We start from the raw sequence: 14,866 nt of genomic DNA on the forward strand, positions 1-14,866 counted from the left end.
ATTTACAATGTCATGCTCTTCCAGAGATTTCTGTAAGATTATTTTGGGCAATTTTACTATCTAGAAGATGTTATCACAGATGCTTGGTTTTGCAGTTCTCAAAACAGAATTTGTATCTGCAGAGATAACATGCCTCTTCTTCACAGCAAAAATGTTATAAAATAAACATACAGAGTTGAGAAAAAGACCTTAATCCCATTGCTCCTTTGCAAATATATGTACACAGAATCAACCCTTTACCTCTTAAGTGCTAAGTTTCAAGAAGTTCAATGCATAGAAGATTGATTGGAGAGGAACAGATCTGCACAAGGAGCTAAGTGTGAAGAAGGAGGAGCAAGCAGTAAAAAGTATAGTGAAACCTTTTGAACAGAATTCTCCTCAAGTCTTGGGATCTTTGGGTGTATACCCTGAGGTTTATCATATTATTCTCTCCCTGCAGGAGAAAACCTGTAATGAAAGCAGGCCATAAAAGAGACCCAGTTTGAGAATATTTTAATGAAGTTCCTCTACCTATGGGTAAAGCAGGCATGTGTGCAAAATGCAAACACTGCAACAGAGAAATGCAAGGCCTGGTGGTTTGAATGAAACAACATCATGAGTAGTGCTGTTTATGTAGAAAACCATGATTTAAATCTAGTCTTACTATTTAGTGATTTAAATCATGAAAATCTAGGCTTACTAACTAGTGATTTGATTTAATTTAATTGATTTGATTTAAATCAAATCCACCCTGTCTTCACGCAAAGGCAAGTTCTCCTCCCATCTCAGGTAATCTCTGAGACGAGGATGTTAATATCTCCTGCAAAACTTCACTTTCAGAAACACTGAAGTCCTGATGGACAAGCTTGCACTGGGGGAATGAAGCAACTTGTGCTGATATCTGGAAGATATCTGGGAAGCCCCTCATCTGTGGGCACAAAAGAATTGCCACCAACATCTCCATAGGAAATTCTTCAAGGCCAAGAGGCAGAAGTAGAGGGCTAGAATAGAATAATAGATTCATAGAGTTGGAAGGGACTACCAGGGTCATCTAGTCCAACCCCCTGCACAATGCAGGAAATTAAGAACTACCTCCCCGCACATCCCCAGTGACCCCAACCCTCCCCCTGCCATGCAGGATCCCACAATCAAAGAATACAATTACTATGGCATTTATAGTTACATACACAGTTTCCCCGCCAAAATTTGTTTGTTTGGTTCCCCTCCCCCTAAAAAAAGGGGGAGACAACATGCTTCCCATGTCTTTAAAGGTTCTGAAAATGTAAAACCTCTGCCTTCAGCTAATTAAACCATTTTGATGATGGTCAGATTGCAGTGGCTGGTTAACTATACTAAAATACTTGTGTATATAATGCTATATTAATCTGAGGTTTTTAGCTAATTTATTTATTTAAGAATTATATATTCCATAGTTTTAGATACTGTATCTTTTAATTTTACCTTGTAATTGATATGAATATTTTAATGGCTTTGCCGAATTAATAAATAGGAATCTAGAGGGCTTGTGGTTAGCAGTTTGAACTGCTCCACTGACAAAAGGGAGGTCAACCTCTATGTATTAAAGGATTTTCTAGAGTACTCGCTAAAAATCTTAAGAAGTAGTAAGCAAATGAAAACATTTGAAATTTCAGCAGGTCATATACGACATGAAATTGCATCTCTGCACACTGTCAGTTCCCATTTGAAGTAGCCGAGAAAAATAGGATGTGGATTCTGGCTGAGACTTGGGGAGGAGGTTCAGTCAGTTTTAATTTACTTGAAGCAGATCATTTTGTTGCAGGTCTATTCGCAGATTACAAAATGTCTCTCAGGAATTTTCATTAGGATATTGAGGGCACGATCCAGACAAAGTTAAGTAACTTGATGTTTCATTGATCTCAACACAGTGATGACACTATGCCATTATGTTCTTACCAACTTTGGTTAGACCCTGCACCCTTCCCCATTTTTCCTGGGAAAAACCATTAGTATCCAGAACTATTTTTGTCAACACAGAATTGCATCAGTAATTATAAAACAAACAAACAAATCCAACTTATGTTCCAGAAAAAGAGGCCAAGGCCTTAAGTTGCCTTGAGAATACAAACTCCACAGGAGGTCAGTCATTTATTGATACGGCACATAGCCAGACATATACAAAAAACATTTAAACATTAAAACCAGGAATTCCAAGTATAAAGTACACTGGAGACTACATAAAATTCTAAGAGGACACTACTATATACATAGATAATAAGGCAGGTCATCCCAACAATTTGCGCCTAATTTTGGACGTGGCAGCACAAAATTTAGCAGTGTCAGCAGAAACCCTTGGATTTTCATCTGAGAACAACTACCTTGCCCTCTCCGACTCTTAAGTTATCTGACAGCCTGTTAGTCCAAGGCCGAATAAATTTGCCAAGAACCTCTTCATAGTAAGGGCAGCGGATGAGAATATGCTCCATGGTTTTTACATCCCCTATGCCACACTGGCATAATCTCTCTGAGATGAGGATTTTTTTATATCTACCCTCTAGAAGTGCTGAGGAGAAGGCAGAGCATCTGGCTTGCAAGAAGGCCCTTCTATGACTATTTATTTCCAGAGCGAAAAGATATGGAGCAGGGGCAACAATGAATCTGGATTTATCTGAGGCTAAGAAAATGGGCCCCATGGCGCAGAGTGGTAAGCTGCAGTACTGCAGTCCCAAGCTCTGCTCATGACCTGAGTTCGATCCCAACAGAAGTCGGTTTCAGGTAGCCGGCTCAAGGTTGACTCAGCCTTCCATCCTTCCGAGGTCAGTAAAATGAGTACCCAGCTTGCTGCTGGTAAAGGGAAGATGACTGGGGAAGGCACTGGCAAACCACCCCATAAACAAAGTCTGCCTAGGAAACTTCGGGATGTGACGTCACCCCATGGGTCAGGAATGACCCAGTGCTTGCACAGGGGACCTTTACCTTTTTACCTTCAAGAAAATGGGAGTTCTTGCTAGATCAGGTCAGTTTGTTGCAGCAAAGGTTTGTGGCACCTTAAAGGATTAACAGAATAATTGTGGCAGATGGCTCTGTGGGACACCTCATCAGAGGCACTTGCTCCATCAAGAAATAAAAAAAGGTGTACTAAAAAATGTCTACAGGTATCCCATCCCCAGCTAGTACAATCTACGTTAGTACAGAAAAGAACGGAAGACGGCACACACAGGCTGTGTTTTTGAGTGGGAGTTTGCATACCTCTCTTGAAAGTGATCCTCCGTGGCACGGTTCATTCAATTCAGCTGTGACACAGTGCCAGCAAGTCCTTGGCTGATTTTGCATCCTGGCTATCAAGCATCAGTTATAAATATCCTTAATGTTCTTAGCAACAGTTACCTACAAGCCTCCTGATGACTGAATTCTGCTTTCCCAACACTTGATGCAGCCAGAACTCAGAGCTGTTTTCATTACTTCATGGGTTTTAACACACAAACAAAAACATACTACAAGACTTGACAGGACTATGTTTGTACACTTTAATTAAATGAATGGGCACATTCATTCAAATGCTCAATAATAGCCCATAACACCTTAAAAGAAATGTTGGGGAAGGTCATTTGGGGATACATGGAATACTGTTATCAATATCAGCACACTGATGAGAGACAAGAGCTGAAGGGCATGGAGAAATATCACCCAGTGCTGAATGCCGCAGCCCCACTGTGAACCGATACCTATTCTCTCTAGTATCAGAGGAGCATGCCTATTATTTTGGGTGCGGTGGAACACAGGCAGGATGGTGCTGCTGCACTCGTCTTGTTTGTGGCTTCCAGGAGGCACCTGGTTGGCCACTGTGTGAACAGACTGCTGGACTTGATGGACCTTGGTCTGATCCAGCAGGGCCTTTCTTATGTTCTTATGGGGTCAGCTACTATTCGTTTTTCTCGATCTCTCTCTCCCCTTTCCCCTCCATCTTAATGATATGGGGAAAGTTTCTGCCTCTGAATCCCAATGAAGAAGCAGTGTTTCTGACCAGGAGCACCTCAAAGGATCAAGGGCTAGAGAAAGCAGCAAGACTGAACCTAATAAAATCATACTTATAAGGAGAGAAGAGGCCCAGAGAGAAGAGGTGCCTCCCCCCGGGTTGAGAGGGCTGTTCATCATGACCTCTCAGCCAGGAGTGATCTGGCACAAAGAATGAGCCCCCCTGGGCAGCCGAATCTTAGAAGACTAAAAGTTCCTCAGTCCAGAGTGATATAGCTGGAAGACTAGATGGAATCTCCCACTACAAATCCCAGTTCACTGAGGTAACCCAGAATGCCTTCAACACACACCCTGCTTGCCTGTGAACCTCCCTCTATTTCTTATTTTGGAAACACAAGCAGGAAAGGGGACCTCATTTCCCCCTGTATCCCCATCCCCTCGCTATTCTTTCCCTCCTCCTGGCAGCCCCCCATCGTCTCCCCTTTCCTCTCCCCCGCCTCAACCTATCTTTTTTATCTGCCCCTGGCCTTCAGCTGTATTCATCATTTATTTCATTTCTCATATTCTGCCTTTTTCCCCACTGGGAGCCCAAATCAGCTTACATCATTTCCCTCTCCACCATTGTATTGTCACAAAAGCTCTGTGAGGTAGGATAGGCTGGCCCAGCTTCCATGGCAGGCTGGGGATTCAAACCTGGGTCTTCCAGATCCTAGTCCAACATTAACCACTACCATATTGTGAGATGCCTCTGCCCACTGACCCACTCCGGAACCAAAGTGAGGCTGGGCCCCTGCTCCTCTTCCCCTTTGGATTGTTTGGCTGCCTGGATGTTTGGATCAGAACTGCACCGGATCTTAGCCAGACTGGTAGAGAGAGCTATTGCTCTACCCTTTTGCTTTACCTCTTTGGCATTTTGCCGTCCCTTCTTGAGTAATACAAGATACAGTGTGTGTACACGGCTGGAATATTTCTGCTTTAAAATGGGCATTACAGTGTTGCAGTGTATATTATTCCTACATGCTTTACATTATCCTGTCTGCTTGATAATACTAGTTATTCCCCTCAAAAAAACTCACTTTGATTTCACCATATTCAAGGTCTCAGTACGTCTTTCAAACTTGTGACATGAGCCTCTTCCCCTCTGTCGGCGATCCCTGGGTGCTGCTTGTGTGCATCACTGCCTAAATTGGGTATATTATTCTCCAGGCAGGTGTAAAATCTAAGCCAGCAATTCCTAGAACAAAAGGCAGAACAAAGAAGCTTTTCTTCCTTATACTCAGGCTACCAAAAGAGTGAAGCTGGAACTATACTGGGAAGTGGGCCCCATTCAAACGGACAAGTGTCTACAGCACACCTCTCCAACCACAGGGAACAGAGCTAGACAGAGAGAGCATGTGATGCTAGTGCAGCAATGGCAAAGTTGGTTTGTGGTCAAAATTCTCAGTGGTGGCTTTGAGCTTTGAAGCCTAGAAGAAGTCTGCCTGCAGGATCTATCAAGAACCATCCGCTTAGATGAACCATTATCACCTGCCTCAGAGATCCTTCTCCATGTGCCTATCAGAAATCTTCCCAGTGGCCACGCAGGATGGCTTTTCAAAACTAGCACCAGGTTTGGAGATACCGTCTCACAGGGAGAACGGCCTGGTATCCTTCCCCCTGGTCCTACAGCACCATCCTCAAGCACAGCTGCCTAGGAAAGCATTCGGGCTTGTTACCCTGGGGGCATTTACAATCCCAAAAGTGGGATATAATCATCTTAAATACGTAAATATATAGTACTGATGTTCACTGGAGCTACAGAAGCTCTGCACCATTAACAGCTATACAGAAAATAGAAATTCAACAGGTGCCCCATTCCCCTTCAGTTATTCAGGAACACATATACAGTTTGAATTCTAAAAGGATGATAACTCCGTCTCATACTAGAAAACACATAAGACACCAGGAATTGCCTGGTGTCAGAAATTACATAATGCTCTCACACATGCGCAATAAATCCTAATTAAACAAGAGATTTTTCAGCATAAGGGACAACCACAGTTTCTTTATTGTGCTCACGAACACCTCTCCCTCCGCCTTGGGCACACAGAACTTGACTGAACACTTCCCATTTGATCAAGTTTTAATTTGCCCCAATGTCTGAATGCAGGTGCATCAGCAAAGTGGAGTCCGTTTCTCCCATTAAGCTAAAATTCTCAACCAAGGTTTAACAGAGCTGTGATCATGCCTCTGTTTAACTAGAGTTCCTCATGATGTCTGAGTGCATCCAGGGTGTACAACGGATTCCAGGGTTTGCCAGTGTTCCACTTCTTTTTTGGTTTGCAGATATTTTGGCCAGCACATCAGAAAGTAACAAAGGCTGCTAAACTACACAACTCTGAGAAACTCTGGAGAGTCAGAAAGTGGCACATTAATGTAAAGAAAGTGGGATGGATGGGGCAATATGGTAATATTTTTCTACATTATAAAGCATGGAGAGAAGTATATTTATAGTTTCCCTACAGCTACGAATGGCCCTGACCTGGATGGCCCAGGCTAGCCCAATCCCTTCAGATCTCAGAAGCTAAGCAGAGTCAGCTCTGGTTAGTACTTGGATGGGAGACCACCAAGGAAGTCCAGGGTTGCTATGCAGAGGAAGGCAATGGCAAACCACTCTGTTTGTCTCTTGCCTTGAAACCCTACGGGGTCACCGTAACTCAGCTACGACTTGATGACATTTTACACACACACAGCTATAAAACCCCTTTCCCATAAAGGGTTCAAGAACTTTTGAATATACAAGAAGGATGACAATTCACTAGGTCTTTCTCCAGAACTGCTAGTGGAGATTTAAAAAAACCCCAAAAAACGAGAGATTACCACAAACTGAACCGGGGGACCTTCTGCAGGCAAATCATACACTCCCCCCACTGAGTGATGGTTCCTCCCAGAGGTTTCAGGGTTTTTCTGAGAAAAGCCCTCCCTGCATCAACAGGATGCATTTGCTGCTACAGCCTCTCCTGAACAGACCAAGTTCTAGGAGGCCAATCAATCAACGGGAGTTCGGAAGTGGTGCTGTAATTGGCAGCTGTTGCTGCCTGTCATTGGGTATTTCAGCCCATGAGGCACAGGCTTGTGGAGGCTGAAATTGCAGGCATGAGGCAATGCTTCTATGAATACAGCAAACCCTACATAACAGACTTGCAAAACATGCCTCTGGATTATGAATTCAGGCAGATTCTCGAGAGGAGTCAGAAGCAGGGTGCAGCTAGGACGGCTACATGTCCAGCTTCCCTGAATAATCACTGAAAATGTGACATGGGGTTATACTGCCAGAATCCAGCAGGTACCTGAGCAACTGTGGCTCCGCTGAGACAGAACTGCCACAGGGTATGACGCACTACAGAAGGGCCTTCCACATTAGATGGGGGGGGGGAGATGTGACTCAAACGGAGCACAAGCATCACTCACCCTCATAACACGATAAAACCGGAAGACGCACCAAATTTCCTCCAGAAGACGCTTGTGTGAGTCGGGGCTCACTTCGTCAGATGGAAACACAGCAGTCACTGTGCCAATCCTGACATCCAAATATCTGACCAATGTAAAGCTACACTAACAATGTAAATGCACCTGAAAGGCTGCAAGCAGTAATCAACAGAAACTGGAAAACAACCAACATGAGTCGATTCACATTGTAAGCACTGGAGCTGAATGGCCCACATCAATTTATCACTTTCCCCTCCAGATCCTCAGACACTTATATGGAGGCATTTTTATTGTGCAAATGTAAATATATTTAACCTGACAGAGACGATCAGTCAAATAAAAAGACTAATTGGTGGTTAGCATGGTTCTGCAGCAGAGAAAATGTGATGAAACCACATTAGCCAAAATGACAATTTTACACTATTCAACCTTTCCCTACAGTGAATTTTACCAGAACTTTCCCTAATGATTCTAAGATGCCTGCACCGACAAGTTACAAAACTATCTTACATTAGTGAACAAAATCTGCGAGGCGCCTGCTGGAATTCTGGAATGAAACAGATGTTCTGTAGACAATAAACTAACTCCCTGTATTAATAACTCTTCGCACCGGATGCACAGAAGCTTATTTTTGGAAGTCACATTACAAAACTAGTATAACAGAGACAGACTGCTAAAATTTCCTTAAAGATTTTTCATGGAAAGTCATGACCTCAAATAACAACTTTATTGGTATTTTTGAAATGCTTACTTTAGTCACTTTATTACTTTTAAATAAAATGAAGTGCTGGGAAATAATTATAAGTTCTAGAAAATGTTTGAATGGCTTCATGTTTTGTTGTTCCTGCATGCATTTGTATGAACTGATTATTACAGTGCTTGTGCGCGTGTGTTTTTGCCTACTATTAACACTTAGTAATTGTCAACTATGCAACTGGCACTCGGAAAGAACCCAGAAGTGAAAGGGTTCCTCCTCAGCTAAACACCTGAGGCATTTCAAAAGCAGTCATCAAAGCCAAGACAAATGCCGCTGGTTTTCAATGTTGTATAAATTATTTTGATAGGCTTCCACATTACAGCACCTCTCTAGAGGATTTGATTTGCTGATTTGCAACCAGCATACTCCTATGAATCAGATACACTGCCAGTAAAGAAATTATTGGCATGAAACTACGATCTCTCAAAACATCTATAGGAGAGGAACAAGTCAGGAAGGACAGGAAGACAGACCAAGGAAGACAGACCAAGAGCTTCAGGGAAAGCCCCTCAGACCTTTTATGCATGGCTGTTTCCCTCGCCGTCACCCCCATGCATAAACAGCCTTCAGAGGTCACCTAGCTCTCTCCTTCCCCCCCCCCCAAATATTCTGGATGATGGCTAAACAGCATCCAGAAAATGGCACTGAAAGAGTGAGGCGACCCCTGAAGGTCGGAAAATGCAGAGCAATATTCAGCAGCAGGGCCAAAGGGCCATGAGGTCTACGGTATTTTAATGTACAATTCAAATGTATACAATTAAATTGGTTATCATGTACAACAATCATGGTAATTTTAGGAAACAAGCAATGAGCTAAATAAGCTGGGGACATTAGGGGGGGGTCAGTGAAATCTTAGATTAAGATGTAGATCAAGATGTTGTCCACACCAGTGGTTTTCAACCAGTGGTATACATACTGCTGGTGGGCCACAGAATTAGTCCAGGGCTTTCTTAATTGTTACTAAGAATTTTCTCTCCTTCAACCTCAATAAATACTACTACAATTTTTTTATCTCTGTGTTTTGCAGTTACCATAGCAGTAACATTTGTACTCAACAGTATTATTACAATTTTAGCTAGTAATGAAATTATTATTTTTGTTTGTGTTTTAAAGCCATAGCAATTAAATTTACCCCCCAAAATACTACTTGTAATGATTATGTCCTTAAAATTTACCATCAATGATAAAATATAATATCAGAATGTCTGTAAACATACTAGTGTCATTATTGAAAAAGTGGGATTTTTGTTTCTATCATGGTGGGACCAAGGTCCTTTGACACAGTGACTGGTGGGACCTTAGATATGAAAGGTTGAGAACCACTAGCCTACACTACAACATGAATCCTGCCCCACATGGGAATCACCTCTCTCACTATAACCAGAGTTTATGGCAACATATAAGGAGCCAACTGCAGGGCACAAACACATACTGAAAGGTCACCAGGTATCAACGTTATGACAAATTTTGTGCCAATAAAGCACATACCATAATGAAACTGAACAGAATGTCAGGCTTGAACCAAGGGGAGCCAGGTTACAAGACATCCTCTGCTCAGCAACGAACTTTCCAGAGAGCCTTGGGCTTTCTGTTCCCTGCCTCATTTCCCCCATACTAAAATGAGAATGCTTTAACTACCTCAAGTGATTCAATGAAATAACAACTGGGGTACACAGCTTCTGTTTTCAGGTTGGGTTTTATTCCCCTCTTTTTTCTTCCACTTGCAATTTTTTTTACACAAAATAACACAAAATGGAAAGATTAAGGAGCTGCTCAAAAGTTGTTGGAAGAAACAGTCTTCATTATCTTCTAGCAAACGATCTTTTTAACTATGTAACATTCTCAAATTACATTCCTCAAGATTAAGATCATGGTAACCCCCACCTGAAACACTTGGTTCTTTATGGCTCAAGCCATTCAGTAGAGAGAGGAAAACACTGATTTTTGTAACTTGTCAACACTACAATTAAGTGTACTGTATGGTATCTACCAACAACAACAGCATAATATATGAACAAGCCTAAGGTCCAAATAAATGAAGCTTCCCCTAAGCCATACAAGATGTCAACGATAGTGCAGATAATTGGACTTTGTTCTTCTAGCTCCTAGTCGTTCTGAGAGCATCTGAATTTTGGTCCAGGGAATGTACCTTTTACTGGAAAATTTAGTAAACCAGAAATGATTGGAGGGTCTTCCCCTTCCTATAAGGGAAAAAACCCAATCCTAACCTAACTAGCTGGAAGAGTTCTCCCAATTTCGCTGGAACTTATTTTCAAATAAGTCTACTTCAGATTGCAACATGATGGAGCTGTGTGTGGGAAGCCAAATACTGACTGCACCGTAAAAGTGTTCCTGATACCCAAGATACCCAATATAAAATGCCACCGTCCAAAGAAGGGGGGGGTCCCCCTTTCAAGCCAATGCAGTCCCCAGGCTGTCTACCTGGCCACTGCCTATCCGGGAAAGACATGCCGGGCACAAGCAGCCCAGGGCTTCTGTTGGCAGCTCGTTGTTCATATAAAGCAGCTCTGTCCCCCCCCACCCCCGACTTGTTCTTGCAAGAGCCACGGAGCTCTTTTGCTGCTGCCTCCTTCTCAATATGGAGATCAACAGAGGCGTGGGCAATCTTCTCCTCACGCACCTAATCACTCAATAGAAGAGGCAGGGGCTCGCACCCATTCCTTAACAGCAGTGAAGTTTCTTGTACACCTCAGTATTTGCTTCCTTTTGCCTGCCTTGGCTTGCATGCCGAAATAAGCACTTCTAGTGCTCTTGGCACTAGGACTATACTAGCCGTTGGGAAATGCTGAATTATCCTTGAGCCTTGAATTATTAGTTGCCTGTTCCTACAATAGGCAAGAAATAGATGCTCTCTATGGATCAAGCCAAGATCCCCGACAGGATACCCCTGGATGTTTTAAAACAGAAGTATAAGATGTGTAGAGACCCGATTTGGATGAGGGCCACAGAAAGACTGTGATTTCTCCAATCAAAACCAACCCCTCCATGCTGCTATAAGCTTGCAAAAAACACTGGCTGGTCTTTTTTTTTTCCTTTGAAAGCTAAGATCAGCATGGGGAAGATTAGCTTCAAAATAATAAACAGCACTGGATGGAAGAAACCTCCTCTCTCACCCCCACATTGATTTTACTAGTACTTTAAAACTGCAGGACCATGAACACACAAAACTAAAAAGCAAAGGGGAAATCGCCTTTTTTCCCCACAGAAGGCTATTTCTTTCAGTTTTCCAATGGAAAACCTGGAAATTGTGGGGAATGCTAAAAAATACTCCTCTGGAAAAAATATATTTTAGAATAAGTTAAAGGTTTCACTCACTCCAAATGTGAACTACAAAGATTTTTTAACGTAAAACAATCCGCAACAATAGTAAATGATAATCCCTGTTTATAGTGTAGAAAGGCTATACTGTATTTGTAAGGATTGTTCATTTAAATGTGACTGGTTTTCTTCACAATCAATATGCTGTAATTTTCAAATGATATACTTTCAAAATCAGTGGATAAATAGTTCAGATTTAACAGTGTTACCTGATGCAAAAATAATTTTTAGGCCAAAACACACCTGAACACAGATTTATCGAACACCATTAAATGTAGGGAAATATATATTCAAATAAAATAAAACTGGATTTACTATTTAATACTGGGTGGCAACTCTAAACTTTGGGACACTCTCCCTTGGGAGATTAATCTGTTTCCTACAAATGCTTGAAGACTTTTCTGTTTCATTTGGCATACCTCATGCAAGCTCTTATTGGTCCTCCTCCCTGGTTGTGTTTAATGTTTATATATTTTTACTGCATTGTTAAATATTTTGCTTACACATTTAAAATGTTTTTTATGTCTTGATGTTCACCACCTCAGGGACCCTATTTTGGACAGAAAGGCAGTATAGAAATGTTTTAAATAAACAGTGTTAGGTTCCCTGCAAAGTATCTAAGCACTATAAGGGGTCACCTTAAGTCGCCTGCGACTTGACGGCACTTCACACACCCACACACACACACACACATATCAACAGCAGTAAATATTGGAAATATGATCATAATATAATAATTTTTAAAATGCTGACAATTTGTGCTAAAGCAAAGGAGCATTATTTAATACCGATAATTTGAATGTTTTTGTGATTTTCCTGTTTTTGTTTTGTTTTTGAGAGATGTCCTGAACTGGTCTCTGCACTGCATGTAAGTTTTCCTAATAAATAATGAGTGCCAAAAACCTGAACTCTAATCGTGTTTTAGATCGTACAATTTATTTATAAATATTTTTTTAAAAGCAGCATTTAAAGAAACAACAAATGCTAATGACTACATGAAGCTGCCTTATACTGAACCAGACCCTTGGTCCATCAAAGTCAGTATTGCCTACTTAGACCGGCAGCGGCTCTCCAGGGGCTCAGGCAGGGGTCTTTCACATCACCTACTTGCCTGGTTCCTTTAACTGGAGATGCTGGGGATTTAACCTAAGACCTTCTGTATATCAAGCAGATGCTCTACCACTGAGCCACACCCCCTCCTATTTCATATGATGGTGGCTGTCAGAATAGTATATGCCAGTTAGTGGGAAACCAAACAAATTTATGTTATGATTGTAAATTAAATTATGGTCCGACGAATATAGGAAGTGATATATAGGAAGTTAAAAAAGGGTAACAAAAGGCTCAGCAGTAAAGACAGACGTGGTTCATAAGATACTGGAATGCCCAACATATTACGTTAAAAGGCAATCTCCTTCTGAGAAAAGTTATCTTAGTTCTGTGATTTGTACTCTTAATATGAACCTTTGTATTTGATTCATCTTTCTAATCTGTATATTTGTGTAAACAAACAAAAGAAGAAACAGATGCTCAAAGCCAAAAGCAACAATGGGGGGCATAAATCAGGGACAATAAACTTTGACATTTCATACACAGGTCTGGTTTCACAGGAGTAATGTGAAATGCATTTTCATGTTTTTGGAGCTTCTGTCCATCTTCCATTGAAGTCAGCTTTGCCTTTCAGAATCCAACCACCCAACATGTTTTGCTACCAGTGTGGCATGTGAGAAAGGTATTCAAGAGTCATGCCAATGCCAGGACCAGCCTGCAAACGGTCTTATTTGGAGACAGAGTCTTGAACCTCCTTCCGTCTCCCAGTAAGAAGGAATGCCAAGCCAACCCCAACATGGAAAGGAGTTTTACAGCAATGCCTTGCTGCCTCTCTACATCATCTTGGAAAACTCCTATTTGCTTAGACATTTAAACATTTAATGTCACCTAAAACACTGAGGTCTTCTTTAAAACTCTTACTTGAGCACTTTGGATTTGAAATATTTTCCTACCCCTGCGCCCAGCATACTTATCCTTATGCTGAAGGAGGAGGATGATTTTATACCCCAGTTTTCTCTACCAAAGAGTCTCAAAGTGGCTTACAATCAACTTCTCCCTCCCCACAACAGGCACCTTGTGAAGTAGGTGAGGCTGAAAGAGTTCTGAGAGAACTGTGACTAGTCCAAGGTCACCCAGCAGGCTGCATGTGGAGGAGTGGAGAATCTAATCCAGACTAGAGTTCACTGCTCATGAGGGGAATCAAACCTGGTTCTCCAGATTAGCGTTTGCCACTCTTAACCACTACACCATGCAGTGCAGAGGGCAGTGGTAAGGAACTGGCAAATACAAGGCAAGACAATTCCTTGAGAAGTTCACATCCGACGGCTAACTTATGTCAATTACCTGATTATCAATATTGTATACCTATTACCTGTATATATCAAATATACTTGTTACAGTCATATTTTAGCAACCATTCTAAAGGATCGCCAAACATTGGATCTCTAATAAATGTGATGTGATGATGAAACACTAATAGAGAAAAAATCCCCAAACCTGTGCAAACAATAGAGTATACATTGAGAGTATGAGAATACACCATCCTACCAGCTATAAAATTTGTCATCCTAATCACGCTATTCAGGAAAACACCATACACTATGTCATTTACTACATTTTATCTCAAGGTAGACTACTGTCAGCGAGGGCCATAGTTCCCACTCCCTACCTACAAACCAACCAACCTGTGAGGTAGGCTCAGCTGAGAGTGGTGGGCCCAGGGTCACCCAGCGTCCCTCATGGCGAAGTGTAGAATGAACCCGGGCCCCTCAAGGTCTAGCCCCATATTCTCACTATGCCCCCCCAGCTAGCTCTGTTGTGCCCCTGGATTTCAGGGAGTGGATTTTAAACTGATAATGGGAACGCGCCCCTTGTATCTCGAAGTAATTTACCAGGCCTAGGATACATTATCAGTTTCAAATCCACTCCCTGAAATCCAGGGGGACAGCAGAGCTAGCTGGGGGGCAGAGTGAGAATAGGGGGCCCGGGTTCGTTCCGCACTCCGTTCGAGGTGAATCCTGCCAAGGTGCTCGAGACCTCGCTTCTTTCCATGGGGCAGGGGAGAGGAGTCGCGAGGACATCGCGCCGCCGAGGGCCTGGCACCCACCTGTCAGAGAAGACCACCCTCCCCACCCCCAGACGCATCCCGCCCGGGGGTAGGGGTGGGGGGAGGCGGGCCCGCACGCAGCACCCGCCCGCCGGACAGCCGAAGAGGGGCGGCGGCGCTGCTGACCGGAGCGCCGCCTGCCCCCGCCTGCCTGCCTGCCTGCCTCGCTCGCTCGTTCCCGGGGGAAGCGCACGCTTGTCCAGCGTGGTGGT

The sequence above is a fragment of the Euleptes europaea genome, chromosome 20 (assembly GCF_029931775.1).
Source record: "Euleptes europaea isolate rEulEur1 chromosome 20, rEulEur1.hap1, whole genome shotgun sequence".
Classification (NCBI taxonomy): domain Eukaryota; kingdom Metazoa; phylum Chordata; class Lepidosauria; order Squamata; family Sphaerodactylidae; genus Euleptes; species Euleptes europaea.